The 16628-nt window shown below is 45.1% G+C and overlaps 1 non-coding gene across 1 annotated transcript; it reads left to right on the top strand.

Annotated features, from left to right (window-relative positions):
• The first annotated feature begins 14123 nt into the window (after window positions 1–14123).
• On the top strand, window positions 14124–14196 carry TRNAA-UGC. Its single transcript has one exon. It is a non-coding gene; the product is annotated as a tRNA-Ala (tRNA).
• Window positions 14197–16628: the final 2432 nt, after the last annotated feature.

The following is a 16628-nucleotide window of genomic DNA, read 5'->3' as shown; positions in this document are numbered from 1 at the left end:
ATAACAATTCAACCGTAGCTCAGATTAAAATAATTTATATATGAAAAATTATCAGAAAAATGCAATCTTTCCATCTGTACTAGTTTCATGCATGACAAACCAACTTATACATGCTGAATATAAGAAAACACATTATGGCATATATAGGAGCTTAATTTGGAGATGCATTTGAACCTTTGGTTCAAATGGACTTCAAACCAAATGAATACTAGTTGCATTAGCTCAAACAACATCACATCTTCATGCCATGTTCATGCATCATATTGTTGCATATGTTTGTGTATTGATTGCCGGCACCGTTCCTTCTCGATAGGTCTTGCTTCGGAGACCGTTCCAGAGTACCTGTCTGTGAAGCAGTGCCTCCTCTGTTGTTTTACCAGGCAAGCAAACCCCCTTGTTCATCTCGATAAAACCCTACTCTCTCGCTCCTGCTCTCAGTTATTGCATTAGGACAACAACGATTCGTCTGCTACTTTGTGCTGCGGTAGTTGAACCCATTCCTCTGCATGACCTGTCATTGCCACAGTAAATAGTTGAAACCCACTAGCATGTGTAGGAGTTGATTGAAGCCATTGTTGTGTTCCTACCATGCTATGCCTGCTATTGCTTAGAGTTGTGTCAGGTCTGATTCATTGTGAATGAATTGGAGTGTTACGATATGTTCTGATGCCGAGAGTTAAGTGTGTGAACACGATTTGGTAAAGGTAGTGGTGAGAGGCCATGTAGGAGTACATGGTGGGTTGTCTCACTGGAACCGTCCTTAAGCACCGAGTTCTATGTATGTTGTCCAATGACTCGATACTACCACACATTGGGCTCCGGGCGCTCCAAGCCCTCTCGACTTATTAACCGACTTGATCTCTGTCCAGGAATCGCAACTAGTTTCTGGTGTTTGTAGGTAGTGCTATTTTTCTACCAAGTGGCACCCGGCAGGGTGGGCTTGGAACAGACTAGGCACACGTGGCCTGGTGTACCGAGTGGCACCCGGATGGTGGGCTCGGGAACCCTGTACACATCGTTTGGGGCCGTAAGCGACACCCCGGCCGGATCTCCTTGCGGATGGAACCCGAATAGGCGATAAACCTGGATTAGAGTCTTGTGTGGTTAGTCAGGTCGTGGCCGACACCCTCGCCAGGCTTCCGCTTGAAGGTTGCCGAGATACATGACGTGTACATGGCGGTAAGTGGCGAGAGCGTGTGTGAAGAAGTACACCCCTGCAGGGTTAACATGATCTATTCGAATAGCCGGGTTCGCGGTTATGGACTTCTTGGATGCTTACATGGTACATAGACAACTTGAAGTGGATACTATAAAATGCTCAAGACAAGTGTGAGTGCTATGGATGGCCTTCTCGTAGGGAGACGGGGATGAATCCATAGTAGTGTATTGTATGGTGATTAGTGGACTCGTGTACGTTGTTTCACCTCCAGAGTTTCTGGTAGTCGTAGAACAGGATAGCCACAGAGTCAAAGCTGGCTTGCTGCAACTAAACCCCACGTTACCCTCTTGATACAAATGCATGTATGATAGGATCTGATGTAAGTCTTGCTGAGTACCTTTGTACTCATGTTGCTTTATTTATGTTTTTGCAGCGGAGACTTCGGTCTTACTAGTGTTCTCGTGGACTTCGACTAGTAGCTAGTACCTCGGCTACGATTTTGAGCGGATGTTGTAGATAGTCAGGCTTTCAGCCTTTTTCATTTATAGATGTCTGTACTCAGACATGTAATGCTTCCGCTTGTTGCTTGATTGCTCTGACTGTTGGGTCATGTGACCCCTGTTTGTAATAATGCTGTGATGGCTCTTCTGAGCCTTTATCTATATAAGTTGTTGAGTTATGCTGTGATGCCATGTTGTACATCACATACTTGCATGTTATGCGTACGTGTAATGTGTATTGCTATGTGTGGGATCTGACTATCTAGTTGTTTATCCTTAGTAGCCTCTCTTACCGGGAAATGTCTCCTAGTGCTTCCACTGAGCCCTGGTAGCTTGCTACTGCTCCGGAACACTTAGGCTGGCCGGCATGTGTCCTTCTTCGATCCTGTGTCTGTCCCTTCGGGGAAATGTCACGCGATGAATACCGGAGTCCTGTTAGCCTGCTACAGCCCGGTTCACCGGAGTCCTGTTAGCCCAGTGCTACAACCTGGATTCACTCGCTGATGACCGACACGTTCGTTGCTGGGTCATGGATGCCTGTCCCTGTAGGTTAGTGCCACTTTGGGTTTACAACTAGCCATGTCAGCCCGGGCTCTTTATCATATGGATGCTAGCGACACCATCATATACGTGTGCCAAAAGGCGCAAACGGTCCCGGGCAAAGGTAAGGCGACACCCGTGGGGATACCGTGCGTGAGGCCGCAAAGTGATATGAGGTGTTACATGCTGGATTGATGTGGCATCGAGTCGGGGTCCTGACAGATTGCCTTTCCAACCGCTCTCTTCACGCAAAGACTTCGCGCATTTCTTCTACATGGCCCACACTTAGTTATGGGTTATTGTCCATTACATATTGTATGCCCATCTTGCCATGTTCACTTTGCATGATATGTTCATTCCTATACCTTTGACATGCATTTGTGATCCATGCTTTGCATTACACATGATGATTGATTCTAGTACTTGTATGTGTATTTGCAAGCTTGATGGAGATATCACTTGTTATTGCCATGTTTGCTTTGTGCCCCATGCCTATGATTATACTATGATCTTGCTTTGTGTTCGTGCTTGCTATATGTCATGTGCATTGCCTATGCCTATTATTTGCTCACATGACATGACTGCCATGATTTCCTCTAGTATGTTGCATCTTCGCACTACTAGCTTGCACGACTTTATGCTTGCTTATGTTGCATCACCAATGATTCATACTTGCTCACTTCATGAGGTTGATGACAACCATTTACATGCTTTGCACATGATTGTTATTGCATCTTGTCATATATCTCCATGTGTTGCCACTCTCATGTTAGACGATTTGCCATGTATTGAGTGCAACAATGATTCTACTCTTGCTCATGAGATTACCCCCATAGCATTCTCACATATATTTGGAGATTTTGACATATTTCTTGTGAAGCATGCTTGTATTACCTCTTTGCACCATCTACCTAGTGCCATGAATATAGCCATTATTGCATCATATTATTCATGCACTTGTGCTACTAATGTTTGTGTGCAAAAAAAGAGAACCATCATGTTGGATGATGTGTTTATCTACCATGCACATACATTCTTTGTTTTGTTGTGTGCATGTGTAGGATACTTGGACTTTGTGCCGACTCCCACTTCACGTGAGTTGACCATTCGAGCTCTTGAGAGCGAGCCTCACACATTCGACCACGACTCGCTTCTCCACCACCTTTCCTACCACTTAGAAAATGTAAAGAATGCACAAGGACACGCCTTCAAGGTGACACCTTTCTTGAGCATGGATATTGAGGATCATACTACTTGTGTTGCTTGCACCATGAGACTTATTGTTCATCTTGGACCACTTGATTGCACACTTGTTAGAGATCTTGCTTCGACTTGTCATTTTCATCATTCCATGCATCATGATATATATGCCTTGTGTGTTGCATCCAATTCTTGGATTAATTGCTCCTCTCATATGTTTGCTTGCAACAATGTCATGACCTCACATATGCCATGCCACATTGGTTGCTACATGCTTGCCTTGATTGCCTCACACATGATGAACAATTGCTCTTTCCATTGTGTTGAGTGCCAGACGATATTCACTACACCCTATGCACATTATGCTTGGATTGTCTTGCACTCATCCCATGTGTTTAGACACTTCATTTTACTTGGTGTTGTGAATGATTCCTATGCCTACCATCGACAATTTGTCGAGTGCTTTATGCATGATTGTTGTGACCTTGAGGTTGATGCTTCTTCTCTTGTTACACATATTTGCATCACTACTCACATTTACATGCTTGTTTCCATGATGTCCTTCTTTGTGCTCAATTTATGTGCTCACATGCCATGTCACAATCACTTGTCACACCATATGCTATGCTTGATGATGACACTTGTCGGGTGAATCACCTCTTGAATTCTTGGTTTTGCACTAACGCTGACCACATTTGTTTTTCCAATTGTTTGTTGTTCTTGCTCCTTTTGAAGGAATCACTAGAAGTGCGACATTGGAGAGTGCCCATTTCAACCTTCAAGATGACAAGTACTTGGTGAACGTCCACTTCTACACGACGAAGCCATCTCTTTCCCATGGTGATTTGGTTTTCGATCCGAGGTCGGATCTTTCTCAAGGGAGGGGGACGGGAGGAGATGATGCGGAGCATCCTATGGACATCACCATATCAAGAGTCCGTTCGGCGAGTGACACGTGTGACATCTACTTCACATACACAAAGGTGAATCATCTCCTTTACACATGCTCACTTGACCCCCTCGAGGATGGTATACTACTTGACAGTTGACACTTCTCCCGTGTGCATGCATATGTATTGTCGGAACACTACGGACGACAAGGAGGAGTGCGAGCGCAAGTGTACAACTACACCATCCGTGATGGAAGCATGGAAGCGACGACGGAAGAAGACGGAGCCACGGAGTCTACAGTGGCTGGACGTCCGACACTCTACAGCGCTCGGACGACCGGGGTCCACCGGACGTCCGACACACCCACGACCAGCCGCAGACCGAGCCCAGCGACCGGACGACCGACGCCGATCGGACGTCCGGCGCCACCTGTCCCGAGAAGAATCAGCGGACGTCCGACGCGCGCCGGGCGTCGGGACCGTCCTGAGCCACTGGACGTCCGACCCCACTGGTCGTCTGGTACCGCAGCCGGGCTTTGGCCTTGTATCTCTCTCCCACTTACCCCTTCATGGCTTAGACTATAAATAGACCACCTCCACCTCCTTTCTAGGGTTAGCAAAGGATTAGCTCATTTAGAGATAGAGCCTTACTCATCCATACAGATCTACTCCACGAGAGAGACCGCGACCTCTATGGAGAAGATCCATCTTGGATTCAAGACCCCTTACGGGGAGATCCCCTCGTGGATTCAAGACGTCCTCACGGAGATGAACTAGTTACCCTATGTATCGTCCTTTGTTGGATTTGGATCGTGTATCTTTTTGTGTTTCGAGGATCTAGCACATGTGTGATCACTTCTTGTCTATTTGAGTATTTCCTCTCATTTCCCCTCGTGATTTCCCTCGCGTTTCCCCTCGTGTTCTTCGTGTTCTTTGTGTTCTTTGTAGGATGCCTTCTAATCGTGAAAGATAGGGCGTCTAGGGTTGTGCCCTACATTAGCCAGCCTCAAGAGTGTTCAATGGCTGGGCGATCATGTTTGAGAGAGTTTTGTCTCTAGCAATGTAATTTCTTCTCATCTTCTCTTTTTTTCACCTTGCGCGGTAACCCTGTAACTAGCATATTTTGTCTTATCTTGAGGCGCTCCCCTTCTTAATGAATGAAAGCAGCGACCTGCCTGCATTTCGTCAAGAAAAAAATGCAAAAAGTTAAGCCCTATGTTTACAGGGAGAATGTAGGTAAGTATTCAACTTTACATCGGTGACACATGATGAATAACATGGCATTAGCAGAATTGATTAGTACGCTTAAACTTATTTATCTTCCTTGCCTTTCTTGCGCGCCGCAACATAATTGCCGACGATCATAGAAATGGAGGCATACTCTAGGGATATCCATTGTTTCGACCAATTGGAACAAATTGCTCCCAAGAAAATACAAAGGCGGTCGCGTCGCTCACCACAGGGAGGGAGGGGGACCCTAGCCCCCGCCCCTTCCCACTCCTCCAGAGCCCCTGGACCTGGCCGTTGCCGGATGAGGCCGACGGGCGAAGCCTTGCCTTGGCATACAACAGCGGCAGGGTAGTTTGCGGCGGATACGCCGATGGCCTTCTCGTTAGAGCAACGTGGAGGTCGTGCGTGCCTGACCAGGGCGTCCACGCAATGCAATTTTTTGTAGCAATCGTTCTGTTTTGTATGTGCTCCAGTGTCTACTCATTCCCCCTCACGATCCTAGTAAACTCTTTCCCCCCATTTATACATGCCCGATCTAGAACTTGACCGATGCATGGCAAATTCATTAGGAACAATATGTTATAGTTTACTATGTGTATAACTGATTTTCTTATACATGTTTGCCATGTCATCTTCAAAACATGGCAAATTTCGGAAAATGTTAGTACTTGGCCATGGCAAAATTAAGAGAGATGTCCTAAATAATGTGGCCTTTTTTAGAAGTGACACCGCAACTTTCTTGAAAAATCATATGGCAACAATCATAACTTTTTTTGTCCTCAAAATAAGAGCGCTCAATGCATGTGGTCCCCGCTGGGCCGACCCATTCTAGTGGTTGCTCGACGTGGGGCTGCGCTACGCCTCGCTATAATCGAGACGATGCACTTCTATATGGCGCGGTGCGCGCTAGGGGTTGTGCAGATGTGCACCCTCCCTTCCTTGGTGCGCCAGTTTGGGCCGGCCCATTTGCGGGGCTGGACGCCACCTGGTTTTTTCGTTTTTACTTTTCATTTTTATATTTTGTTTTTTATTCTTTTCAAAGTAATTCAGGATTACAAAAGGTCTTAAATTTCATAAAATTATAAATTTTTAATTATCAAAATCAATTATTCAATTAAAAATGTTCGCAATTCCAAAAGAATGAATTTTTGAATATTAATATCTTTTTATTTTGACGAACATTTTTTTATGAGCATTCCTTAGTAACGATGAACATTTTTGGTATTTGATGAACAAATCTTGAATTCCATGAACATTTTTTGAATTTATGAACAAAAATTGTATTGAATTACAAATTTTTTAAAATATATGTGTAAATTTTGAATTTGATGATTTTTTTTGAATTTGATGAACATTTTTTTAATTCGATGGACATTTTTTAAATTTTGATGAACAATTTTTTTAATCCGATGAACAAAAATTTAAATTTGATGAACATTTTTTTTACATCGATGAACATTTTTTAAATTAGATGAACAAAAAATGTTCAGGAATTTGGAAAGAAAGGTCACAAAAATTGAAAAAGTAAAGAGAAAAATAGAAAAGGAAAAAAAAGAGGAAACAGAGGAAAAAAGACGGAATATGGGTCGGCTCATGTGAACACCCAATGCGCAAGGGGGGTGGAAGTCAGGTCACTCGCGGGCGACCTGCACGCTGTATAGAATTTCGCAAGCGAGAACGCGGCAACTATTTATCTATATCTATATCAACATAAAAAGACCCAAAGAGACAGATCCAACTGATCTCGACCATCGAAACAAGTCAATCCAATGACCTAGACTGGTCCAATGGCGAGTGTTAAACGTGTTTAACGTGCAATTAATAGCATGCCAAATATTGCACTAATCACAGAATTAACACACAAATAATAGCATACCTAATATCCGCATGCAATTAATATATTACCTAATTATTAACGTGTATTGCACGTGCGCATTTACTAGTCGCCTTAAGCGATCGAAGTGGCAGCGCTCGCTGAAGCTTTTCCCCTGCTCGCGCTGTATTGGGGCGGCCCGATCACGCACGTGTAGTCGTAAAAAGAAACTAGGAATTGAAGGAGGGAGGATCGTGCGCTGAGCCAGCCACCTCACCGAAGTCCGTTTCGTGGAAATAACTAGGGACGCGCCTTACTTTTTTTTTGACGTGGAACACCATGCATTCCATTAGCGCATTCCATTAGCTAGTGGACTCGACCAAATCGGCGGCCACGGCACCCATTACATCAGAGGGCAAGCCAGTGAGCCAAACACGTTGACTTCCTGGTTCTAGCCTCACACCACGACCAACAAGTAAGTGTGCCGGCACATTACACTCACGGGGACGAAAAACAACCTTGTATTCAATAAAACCCATACGGAGCAGAAACTTTGTCTCACGGAATAGAGTCCCCAGTCTTGCACAATCCGCAGAAATTGAGCCGAGAGCTTGACTTAAGACCAGGCAGTCTGTACTGAAGATAACTCGTCCCATTCCAAAATCCTCCGCCAAATGTAATGCTTTCAAAAGGGCCATTGTTTCCGCTTGCAGAGGTTCAGAAATATTTGTTAGCTTGCCCGCCGCAGCAAACAAGACATCACCGGACGCGTCCCGAGCAATACATCCCCATCCTCCCATTCTACTGTTGGCAATAAAAGTTGCATCCGTATTGATCATCACCCAATCAGCGGGAGGGACTTTCCAACTTGGTTTTGTTCTCGCAGAGGGCTTATGCTCTGAAATATTTGTATGCTGCCATTCAGTAATCATCTCTGAAACTTGGCTTACGAGGGAGCTGGGCATAAGTTGATGTTCGCCACAGCAGGTAAATAATCATCAGTTTATCCTTTTCCGGCATAGTCAGTACCTTTTCTACATGAGTGGTTTTCTTCGGGATTCTTTTCCTTTTTTGTTTTATTTGGTTTCTTTTCTTCTTTTGTTTTTATTCTCTTTCCCTGGGTTTTTCATTTGTCTCTTCGTTTTTTTTCATTTTTTTCCCTTTGGTTTATTATGTTTCTTTTTCGGTTTTCATTTTTCCTTTAATTTCTTTTGTTTTCATTTTACATTTTTTTTGCAATGATAAAGGGAGTTTTATTCCTTAGGTAACATGATTACAATCAACTGGCAAGAGCCCCTCAATACAAAGAGGACCTCTTTGAAGCCAAACATCAGTACACGACTCAGTACGACTGTAATTAGCCAGACAATATGCTATCCTATTCTGAGACCTAGTAAACTTTTAGGGAATAAACTCCAGACCTTCCAACAGAAACTTGATTGCCATTGCCAAGTGCCCATAGGCCGACCATGTAAGAGAATCACTAGATAAGATGGACATGGCCTCCGAGGAATCAGACTGCACGTATACTGGGAGCTCCGTATGCTGACAGGCCAGGGCCATATCTTGCATAAGAGCGTGTATCTCTGCCTTCAGAGCATCATTATAATTAAAAATAACTCGGCAGGCCGCAAAAACCACAGCCCCAACTTCATTGCGTAAGATCATACCTGTCGCTGCTAAACCGTCGAGTCGTGAAAACGATCCATCTATAGACAGGGTCAAGGATCCAGTCGGAGGCCGTGGCCAAGGGCCAGGAACTGCACCTCCTGTACAGTGCGCTTCTGGCTGGATAAAGTGCATAGGCATCTTCCCTTTTATAATCTCTTCAGTACTGAAATTCCTAGCATGTGATAATGATCTCAAATAGCTGTTCAGGAAGTCAACATTAGTTTCCACCGATGGTGCAGTTTTTCTATGCACGATATCTGTCCTCAACTGCCAAATACGCCAGATTAAAATGATCACCATGTCACGCACCTGTACAGAGCAGTTTGCCAAAACATGTAGTATCCACTCTGGGCCATTGTCTATGAGCTGCTCATTGGAAGGAAGTGGCCAGACGGCCCTCATTGTGTACCATAAAATCCTGGCATGACCACTTGTTACTAACGCATGAAAAGTTCCTTCCTTTTCCACACCACAGAGCATGCATGTATCATGTGTACTTAGGTGGCGGCAGGACTTGCATTGGTTAGTCGCCAGTGCGCCCGCCGCTGCCTTCCACGCGGACACGCGCATCTTCAGTGGCACCTTCGCTTGCCAAATACAGTTCCATAGCGACCGTTCCCCGCTGGGCTGGGAGCTGGACGCACCGGCGGCTACGCAGTCGTCATGCTCGGCCGTCGCTAACTTGTAGGCACTTTTGGTGTTACTGGGCAAGTAAAGCGACCAGTTTTCTCCAGTGCCCGGGCAATGAAGTCTTGCCGGTTCCGGGGTGAAGTACGAATTTTTAGGATATGTTGTACGCCCATCGGCCAGTAGTACTCTTGTAGTCACTGCAAGTGCCATGAACCATTGTCATTTAGAAAATCTGGCACCCTATTCAATCTGCAATTTCTCTTTGGTGTTACTGGCCTAAAATCATTACCCCGTGGTATCCAGGGGTCCCTCCATGCACGAATTGATTTTCCATCTCCCACTCTCCGTATAACTCCTTTTGTCACAAGTACCAAACCAAAGATGATACCCTTCCAAACATCTGAGGAATTTGCAGGAAACACAGTGTCCAGGATGTCACCATTTGGGTAGTACTTGGCTTTGAGCAAACGGGCACATAAACTTGTAGGACCATCAATCAATCTCCATGCTTGTTTGGCCAACAATGCTTGGTTAAAAGCTCGCATATCCCTAAACCCCATACCTTCTTTTGATTTATGCAAAATCATCTTGTCCCATTTTAACCATGCCATTTTCCTCTTCCCCTTTCCAACACCCCACCAATATTGTCTCATCAGGCGGGTCAGCTCATCACACATCGAGGCTGGTAACCGAAATACGCTCATAACATAAGTAGGTATAGCCTATGCAACAGACTTGATCAAAATCTCCTTGTTACCAGAAGACATATACTGCTCACTCCAATCTACCAATCTTTTCCTCAAACTTGACTGCAAAGTCTCAAACCTACCCTTATGCATTCTTCCTTCTGGAATAGGTAATCCGAGATACTTAGGCTCAAAATCTTCCTTCGAAATATGTAGAATACTACGATTTCCTCTGAGACAAGCTGAGGAAAATTGTCAGAAAATAGGATGGAACACTTTGATGGGTTTATAAGTTGACCCGTCGCCTCTGCATAAGTGCTCAACAAACCTTTGACAATGCTTGCCTGTTGCTCAGAAGCATGAAATAATAAAAGTGAATCGTCAGCAAAGAGCAAGTGAAATATTACCGGTGCCCTTCTGCAAATCTGAACTCCCTGTAAACCATTCTCCATAGTGGCATGACTAATCAAGGCAGATAACGCATCAGCCACAAATAAGAATAGAAACGGTGAAAGATGATCACCTTCGCAAAGACCTCTGGTAGGCGCAAAGGACTCCAGAAGCTTCCCGTTAAACTTGACTGAGTATTTAACCGAAGTAACACACACCATAATGCGAGAAATCCAAGCTGAAGAAAAGCCCCACTTCAACAATGCCTTCTCCAAAAAATCCCAATCCACACTATCATAGTCTTTCGAAAGATCAAGCTTGTAGGCGCAACACATATCTGTGTTACCTTTTGGGGATTGGATATAGTCAATACATTCAAATGCAATGATAGAATTATCAGAGATGAGACGCCCAGGAATAAAGGCACTTTGATTCTCCAAAATAAGCTCCATAAGAAGAGGCCTAAGCCTATTGACCATAAATTTTGAGACAATTTTATACACCACATTTATCGGTCTGAAATCCTTTAGCTCCTTTGGTTGAGGGACTTTTGGAATCAAAACGATAGTCATATCATTTACTCAGTCTGGCATAACTCCAGTTACAAAAAACTCAAGCACTGTCGCAATAATTTCAGACTTTAAGACACCCCAGTTACGCTGATAAAATCGTGCTGGAAAAGCGTCCGTACCTAAGGCTTTTAGTGGGCCAATCTGAAACAGCGCGTCGGATACCTCCTTTTCTGAATAAGGAGTGCAAAGAAAAGCATTCATCTCCTCTGAAACTTTTGGAGCAATACACTCCAGGACCCTATCCAGATTTAGCGTGGGATCCTTGGTGTACACCTCACTGAATTACGAGCGTGCCATCCATTCCATATCTGAAGGGCTATCACACCATGATCCATCATCTTTGCGCAACCTCTGAATATGATTTCTTCATGCTCTCCAAACCGCACGACGATGCAAATAACTCGTATTTTGTTCGCCCTCCTTTAGCCATGTAATTCGTGACCGTTGGAGCCAAAGCATCTCCTCACGGTACACCATCTCGTCTAGCTCATTCATCTTCTGTCGTATTACAACCCGATCTGCATTACCAATCTGTAGGTCGGCGAGCTCGCAACGAAGCTTTTCAATGTCCCGGATTACATTGCCAAACTTCTCCTTGCTCCACTCACGTAGCTTGCTCATCATATTCTTAAGCGAATCCGAGACCGAACCAAGATTTCCTACTGGCCTATTACTTTCCCATGTTCTAGCAACAACTTCCTGTAGTGATGGTTCTCTTTCCCACATAATTTCATAGCGGAAAAAATTAGACCTGCAGGGTTTGTCATCCATCGGATATAGTTGCAAAACAACCGGGAAATGATCAGAACAAGGGGTTACCCGATGAACTACCCTGGACCTTGGAAACATGTCCCGCCACTTCTCATCCGTGCATGCCCTATCCAAATGCACACGTACATTACGCTTACCATGCTGTCCATTATCATACGTATATGGAATGCCTGATAAACCCAAATCTTCCAGCTCACACACCGTCAAACAATCACGAAACGCAACCATCTGACCTTCCGCCCGCTGCGTCCTTGATAAGTGTTTATGTTGCCAGAGTGCCTCATTAAAATCACCACAAACCAACCATAGGTCTACTGAAACAACACGTAGCCTTGATAAATGCTGCCACATCAAATGCCGGTTCTCCACCCTTGGTTCTCCATAAACGAAAGTTGCACGCCAACATGAACCATTGTTCCCATCCATCACCACCACATCAATGTACCGAGGACACGAGTCCATAACCGAGACCTGAAGAGACTCGTCCCAAAATAATGCTAGGCCGCCACTCCGACCGTCACTGCAAACACCATGAAAACCTTTCAATCCTAAACGCCACTTCAACTTTCCAATCTTGTCATAAGCTTGCCTTGTTTCACTTAGAAATACAAGCTTTGGGGAATTGGCTTTTGCGAGGGCCAAAACCTCTCGAACTGTCCGGCGGTTCCCCACCCCCCGGCAGTTCTAAAATAAGATATTCATTGTTCCCGGCGGCACTCCTCGGGGGAGCCCGTTGATCCATGCATATCACAGTTTTTACCCTTCTCCGTCTTCGCCCTTTTGCTGCTCGAACTAGATCAACATATTTTGAAACACTTGTCCTACATTTTTATATACATGATCAACATTTTTTCAAATACTTGTACAACATTTTTTCAAATACTTGTTCAACATTTTCAAATACTTATTCAACATTTCAAAATACTTCTTCAACATTTTTCATATACCCGTTCAACATTTTTTATTAAGTATTCAACATTTTTCAAATAGTTGTTGAACATTTTCAATACTTACTGAACATTTTCAAATGCTTGTTCAACATTTTTTAATTTCTTGCTCAACATTATACTTATTCAACATTTTCCAAATACTTGTTCAATATTTTTTAATAATTTTTCAACTTTTTCATACACTTGTTCAACATTTTTTCATAATTATTCAACGTTTTTCAAACACTTGTTCAACTTTTTTGAAATGTGTTATTGAAGAGTGTTTTGTAATATATATATATATATATATATATATATATATATATAATTTTTTTTAAAGTATAAAGAAAAGTACAAAAAGTAAAGCAAAAAACGAAAACAAAAAACAAAAAAAAACATCACGCACTGGGCCGGCCCATCTGTTCGCGCAAGCAGTAGGCGCTTCAGGGAGCAACAACCTTCTCTCGCGTGGCGCGAGATATAGAAGCGCCCAAGTGAGACATAGGGCGTGTTATGATCTCCTCCGGCTTCACAAAACTTCACAAAACCAGCTTCTCTTTGGCAGCTTCTACTCCATGTAGCGATTCCAGATCCGTTCTGCTGCATCGGCAGCTTCTCCAGCGTTGCAGCCCAACTGGGAAATTGTGGCCTGTTCGGGATAATATTGGGCCGGCTGGAGGCAGCCCAATTAGGCTAGCGAACACACCTATTCTAGGGGAAGTGGGTCAGCGAGACGAGAGGGATCGCTACAGTAGCCAAAGGTTCTATTTTACCGAGAGGGAGAAGCGAACCGGTATCTTTGGCGGTGGCATGCTCTCGTAAATAAGGTGAACTCCAGCTTTTTCAATCCGTGAAGCTGGGCCGAGCTTGCTTTAGATTTTTGCACTGCGGACTGGCTTCGCTTCGAGAATCCAACTTCTTGGAGCCCAAGCGTTCGGGTCAAAATCATCCGTGAAGATTTTAAAGTCTGGAGCTGGAGGAGTTCAGAACAGGCCCATAGTCGCGCCATGAACTGAGATCATCTGAGCGGGCAGTTTTTCCAGGGAAAAATTCAGCTCTGTGTGCACCTCTCAGCTTCGCTCATCGCCATAGCCAACTCTGACATAACATCTAAAAGATATTTGTAAAGTATACACAACAGCGGGGATGTAGCTCAAATGGTAGAGCGCCCGCTTTGCATGCGGGAGGCACGGGGTTCGATCCCCCGCATCTCCATTTTGTATTCAATGTAGAAAATGTAGCGGACTCACGGCATTTTTCCAATGTGAACGACATTTTTTAAGACAATTTACTAAGCTTTTATTGATCCGCCATCAAAATTACATGGACGAAAGAGAGGGTATCGGGGTGATCTAACCAAACATGACGGCCCTTTTTTATCTTTAAGGCATGCTTACCTAAATTATGAGCCTCGACATTCGAGCTTCTAAATTCATAAGAGAAAATACAAGAAATAAAGCTACGCGAGTGTTCTAGTATTTCATGAATAATTGATCCGCCATTTTGTATTCAATGTAGAAAATGTAGCGGACTCACGGCATTTTTCCAATGTGAACGACATTTTTTAAGACAATTTACTAAGCTTTTATTGATCCGCCATCAAAATTACATGGACGAAAGAGAGGGTACCGGGGTGATCTAACCAAACATGACGGCCCTTTTTTATCTTTATGGCATGCTTGCCTAAATTATGAGCCTCAACATTCGAGCTTCTAAATTCATGAGAGAAAATACAAGAAATAAAGCTACGCGAGTGTTCTAGTATTTCATGAATAATTGTACCATAAGAGCAACTCCAATAGGGCGACTCATTTCGTCCGCGGCCGTTCGTTTGGGTCGGCGCGGACAAAAAAGCTGGCCCAACGCGCCGATCCAAACGGACGCGCATCCGCTTTCGTCCGCCTGCCGACCCATTCCTGGTCCATTTTTTAGCCTGATTTGAGTCGGCGCGGACCCAAGACGGACGCGCGCGCTCGCCCTCTTTCCTCACCGGGCCCGCTGGTCGGTGGCACATTGGATTCACACCCTCGCTCGCCTGCTACGTCGCCGACGCCGCCGGCCATTTTTTCAGATAAAAATGGATACATAGATAATTCTAGCGTACACAGATAAAAAGAAAAGACCACTACTCGTCGATTTCTGACTCCGACTCGGTAATGTCCTCCTCCGACGTCTGAATGTAGGCGTCAGCATACGCCTCGTCTTCAAAGTCCCAACCCGCCGTTTCTCGTAAATTCAGTTTCAATTGAGCTGCCTGCTTCCGCGAACGCTTGTCCTCCCGATAGGCGGCTCGCTCCCTCCTCCTCGCATCCCTCTCCAACCTCCTTTGCTTGTAGAACTGGCGGTCATCGACGATGTCCTGTGGGAAGCCTCCGCACCACACCACCAAGGCTTCCACGTCCTTCTCCGCGATGGCGAGGCGACGCTGCCGCCTCCGGTGGACACGACGATCCTCGTCGGTGAAAAGCCGCGGGAGAGGCGCCAGATCCTGCGCCCGCTGGCTTGACACGTTGGGAAAATTCATATCCCGACGAGGCCTCAGGAGGCGCCACGCCACCGTGTCGTGCGCGCGGGCCGCCTCCTCTGCGGTGTCGAAGGTGCTGAGGATGAGACGTTTCTCGCGAAACCAGATCTCGAAGGAGAAGGCGCCGGAGCGGCGCTCGCGGACTCCGCGAAAATCCGAAGCGCCTAGGCGGCGGATTGACATGGTGGCGCAGAGGCGGCGAGAGTGGGCGGCGATCAAAGGCGGCAAGAGTGGGCCGGCAAGCAGAGGCGGCGAGAATGGGTGGCGGATGATACGTCTCCGTCGTATCTACTTTTCCAAACACTTTTGCTCTTATTTTGGACTCTAACTTGCATGATTTGAATGGAACTAACCCGGACTGACGCTGTTTTCAGCAGAATTGCCATGATGTTATTTATGTGCAGAAACAAAAGTTCTCGGAATGACCTGAAACTTCACGGAGATTATTTTTGGAAATAATAAAATATACTGGCAAAAGATCAAGACCGAGCGGCCCACACCCGAGCAACGAGGGTGGGGGGCGCACCTGCCCCCCTGGGCGCGCCTCCCTACCTCGTGGGCCCCCTAGAGCTCCTCCGACCTCAACACCAACTCTATATATTCGTGTTCAGAGAGAAAAAAAATCAGAGAGAAAGATTCATCGCGTTTTACGATACAGAGGCGCCGCCAAGCCCTAAACTCTTTCGGGAGGGCTGATCTGGAGTCCGTTCGAGGCTCGGGAGAGGGGAATCCATCGCCATCGTCATCATCAACCATCCTCCATCACCAATTTCATGATGCTCACCGTCGTGCGTGAGTAATTCCATCGTAGGCTTGCTGGACGGTGATGGGTTGGATGAGATTTATCATGTAATCAAGTTAGTTTTGTTAGGGTTTGATCCCTAGTATCCACTATGTTCTGAGATTGATGTTGCTATGACTTTGCTATGCTTAATGCTTGTCACTAGGGCTCGAGTGCCATGATTTCAGATCTGAACCTATTATGTTTTCATGAATATATGTGAGTTCTTGATCCTATCTTGCAAGTCTAGAGTCACCTACTATGTGTTATGATCCGACAACCCTGAAGTGACAATAATCGGGACCACTCCCGGTAATGACCGTAGTTTGAGGAGTTCATGTA

This window comes from Triticum dicoccoides, chromosome 2A, assembly GCF_002162155.2.
Source record: "Triticum dicoccoides isolate Atlit2015 ecotype Zavitan chromosome 2A, WEW_v2.0, whole genome shotgun sequence".
Classification (NCBI taxonomy): Eukaryota; Viridiplantae; Streptophyta; class Magnoliopsida; order Poales; family Poaceae; genus Triticum; species Triticum dicoccoides.
Note: the sequence above shows the minus strand (reverse complement) of the source record. Positions and strands in the feature narration are given on the sequence as shown.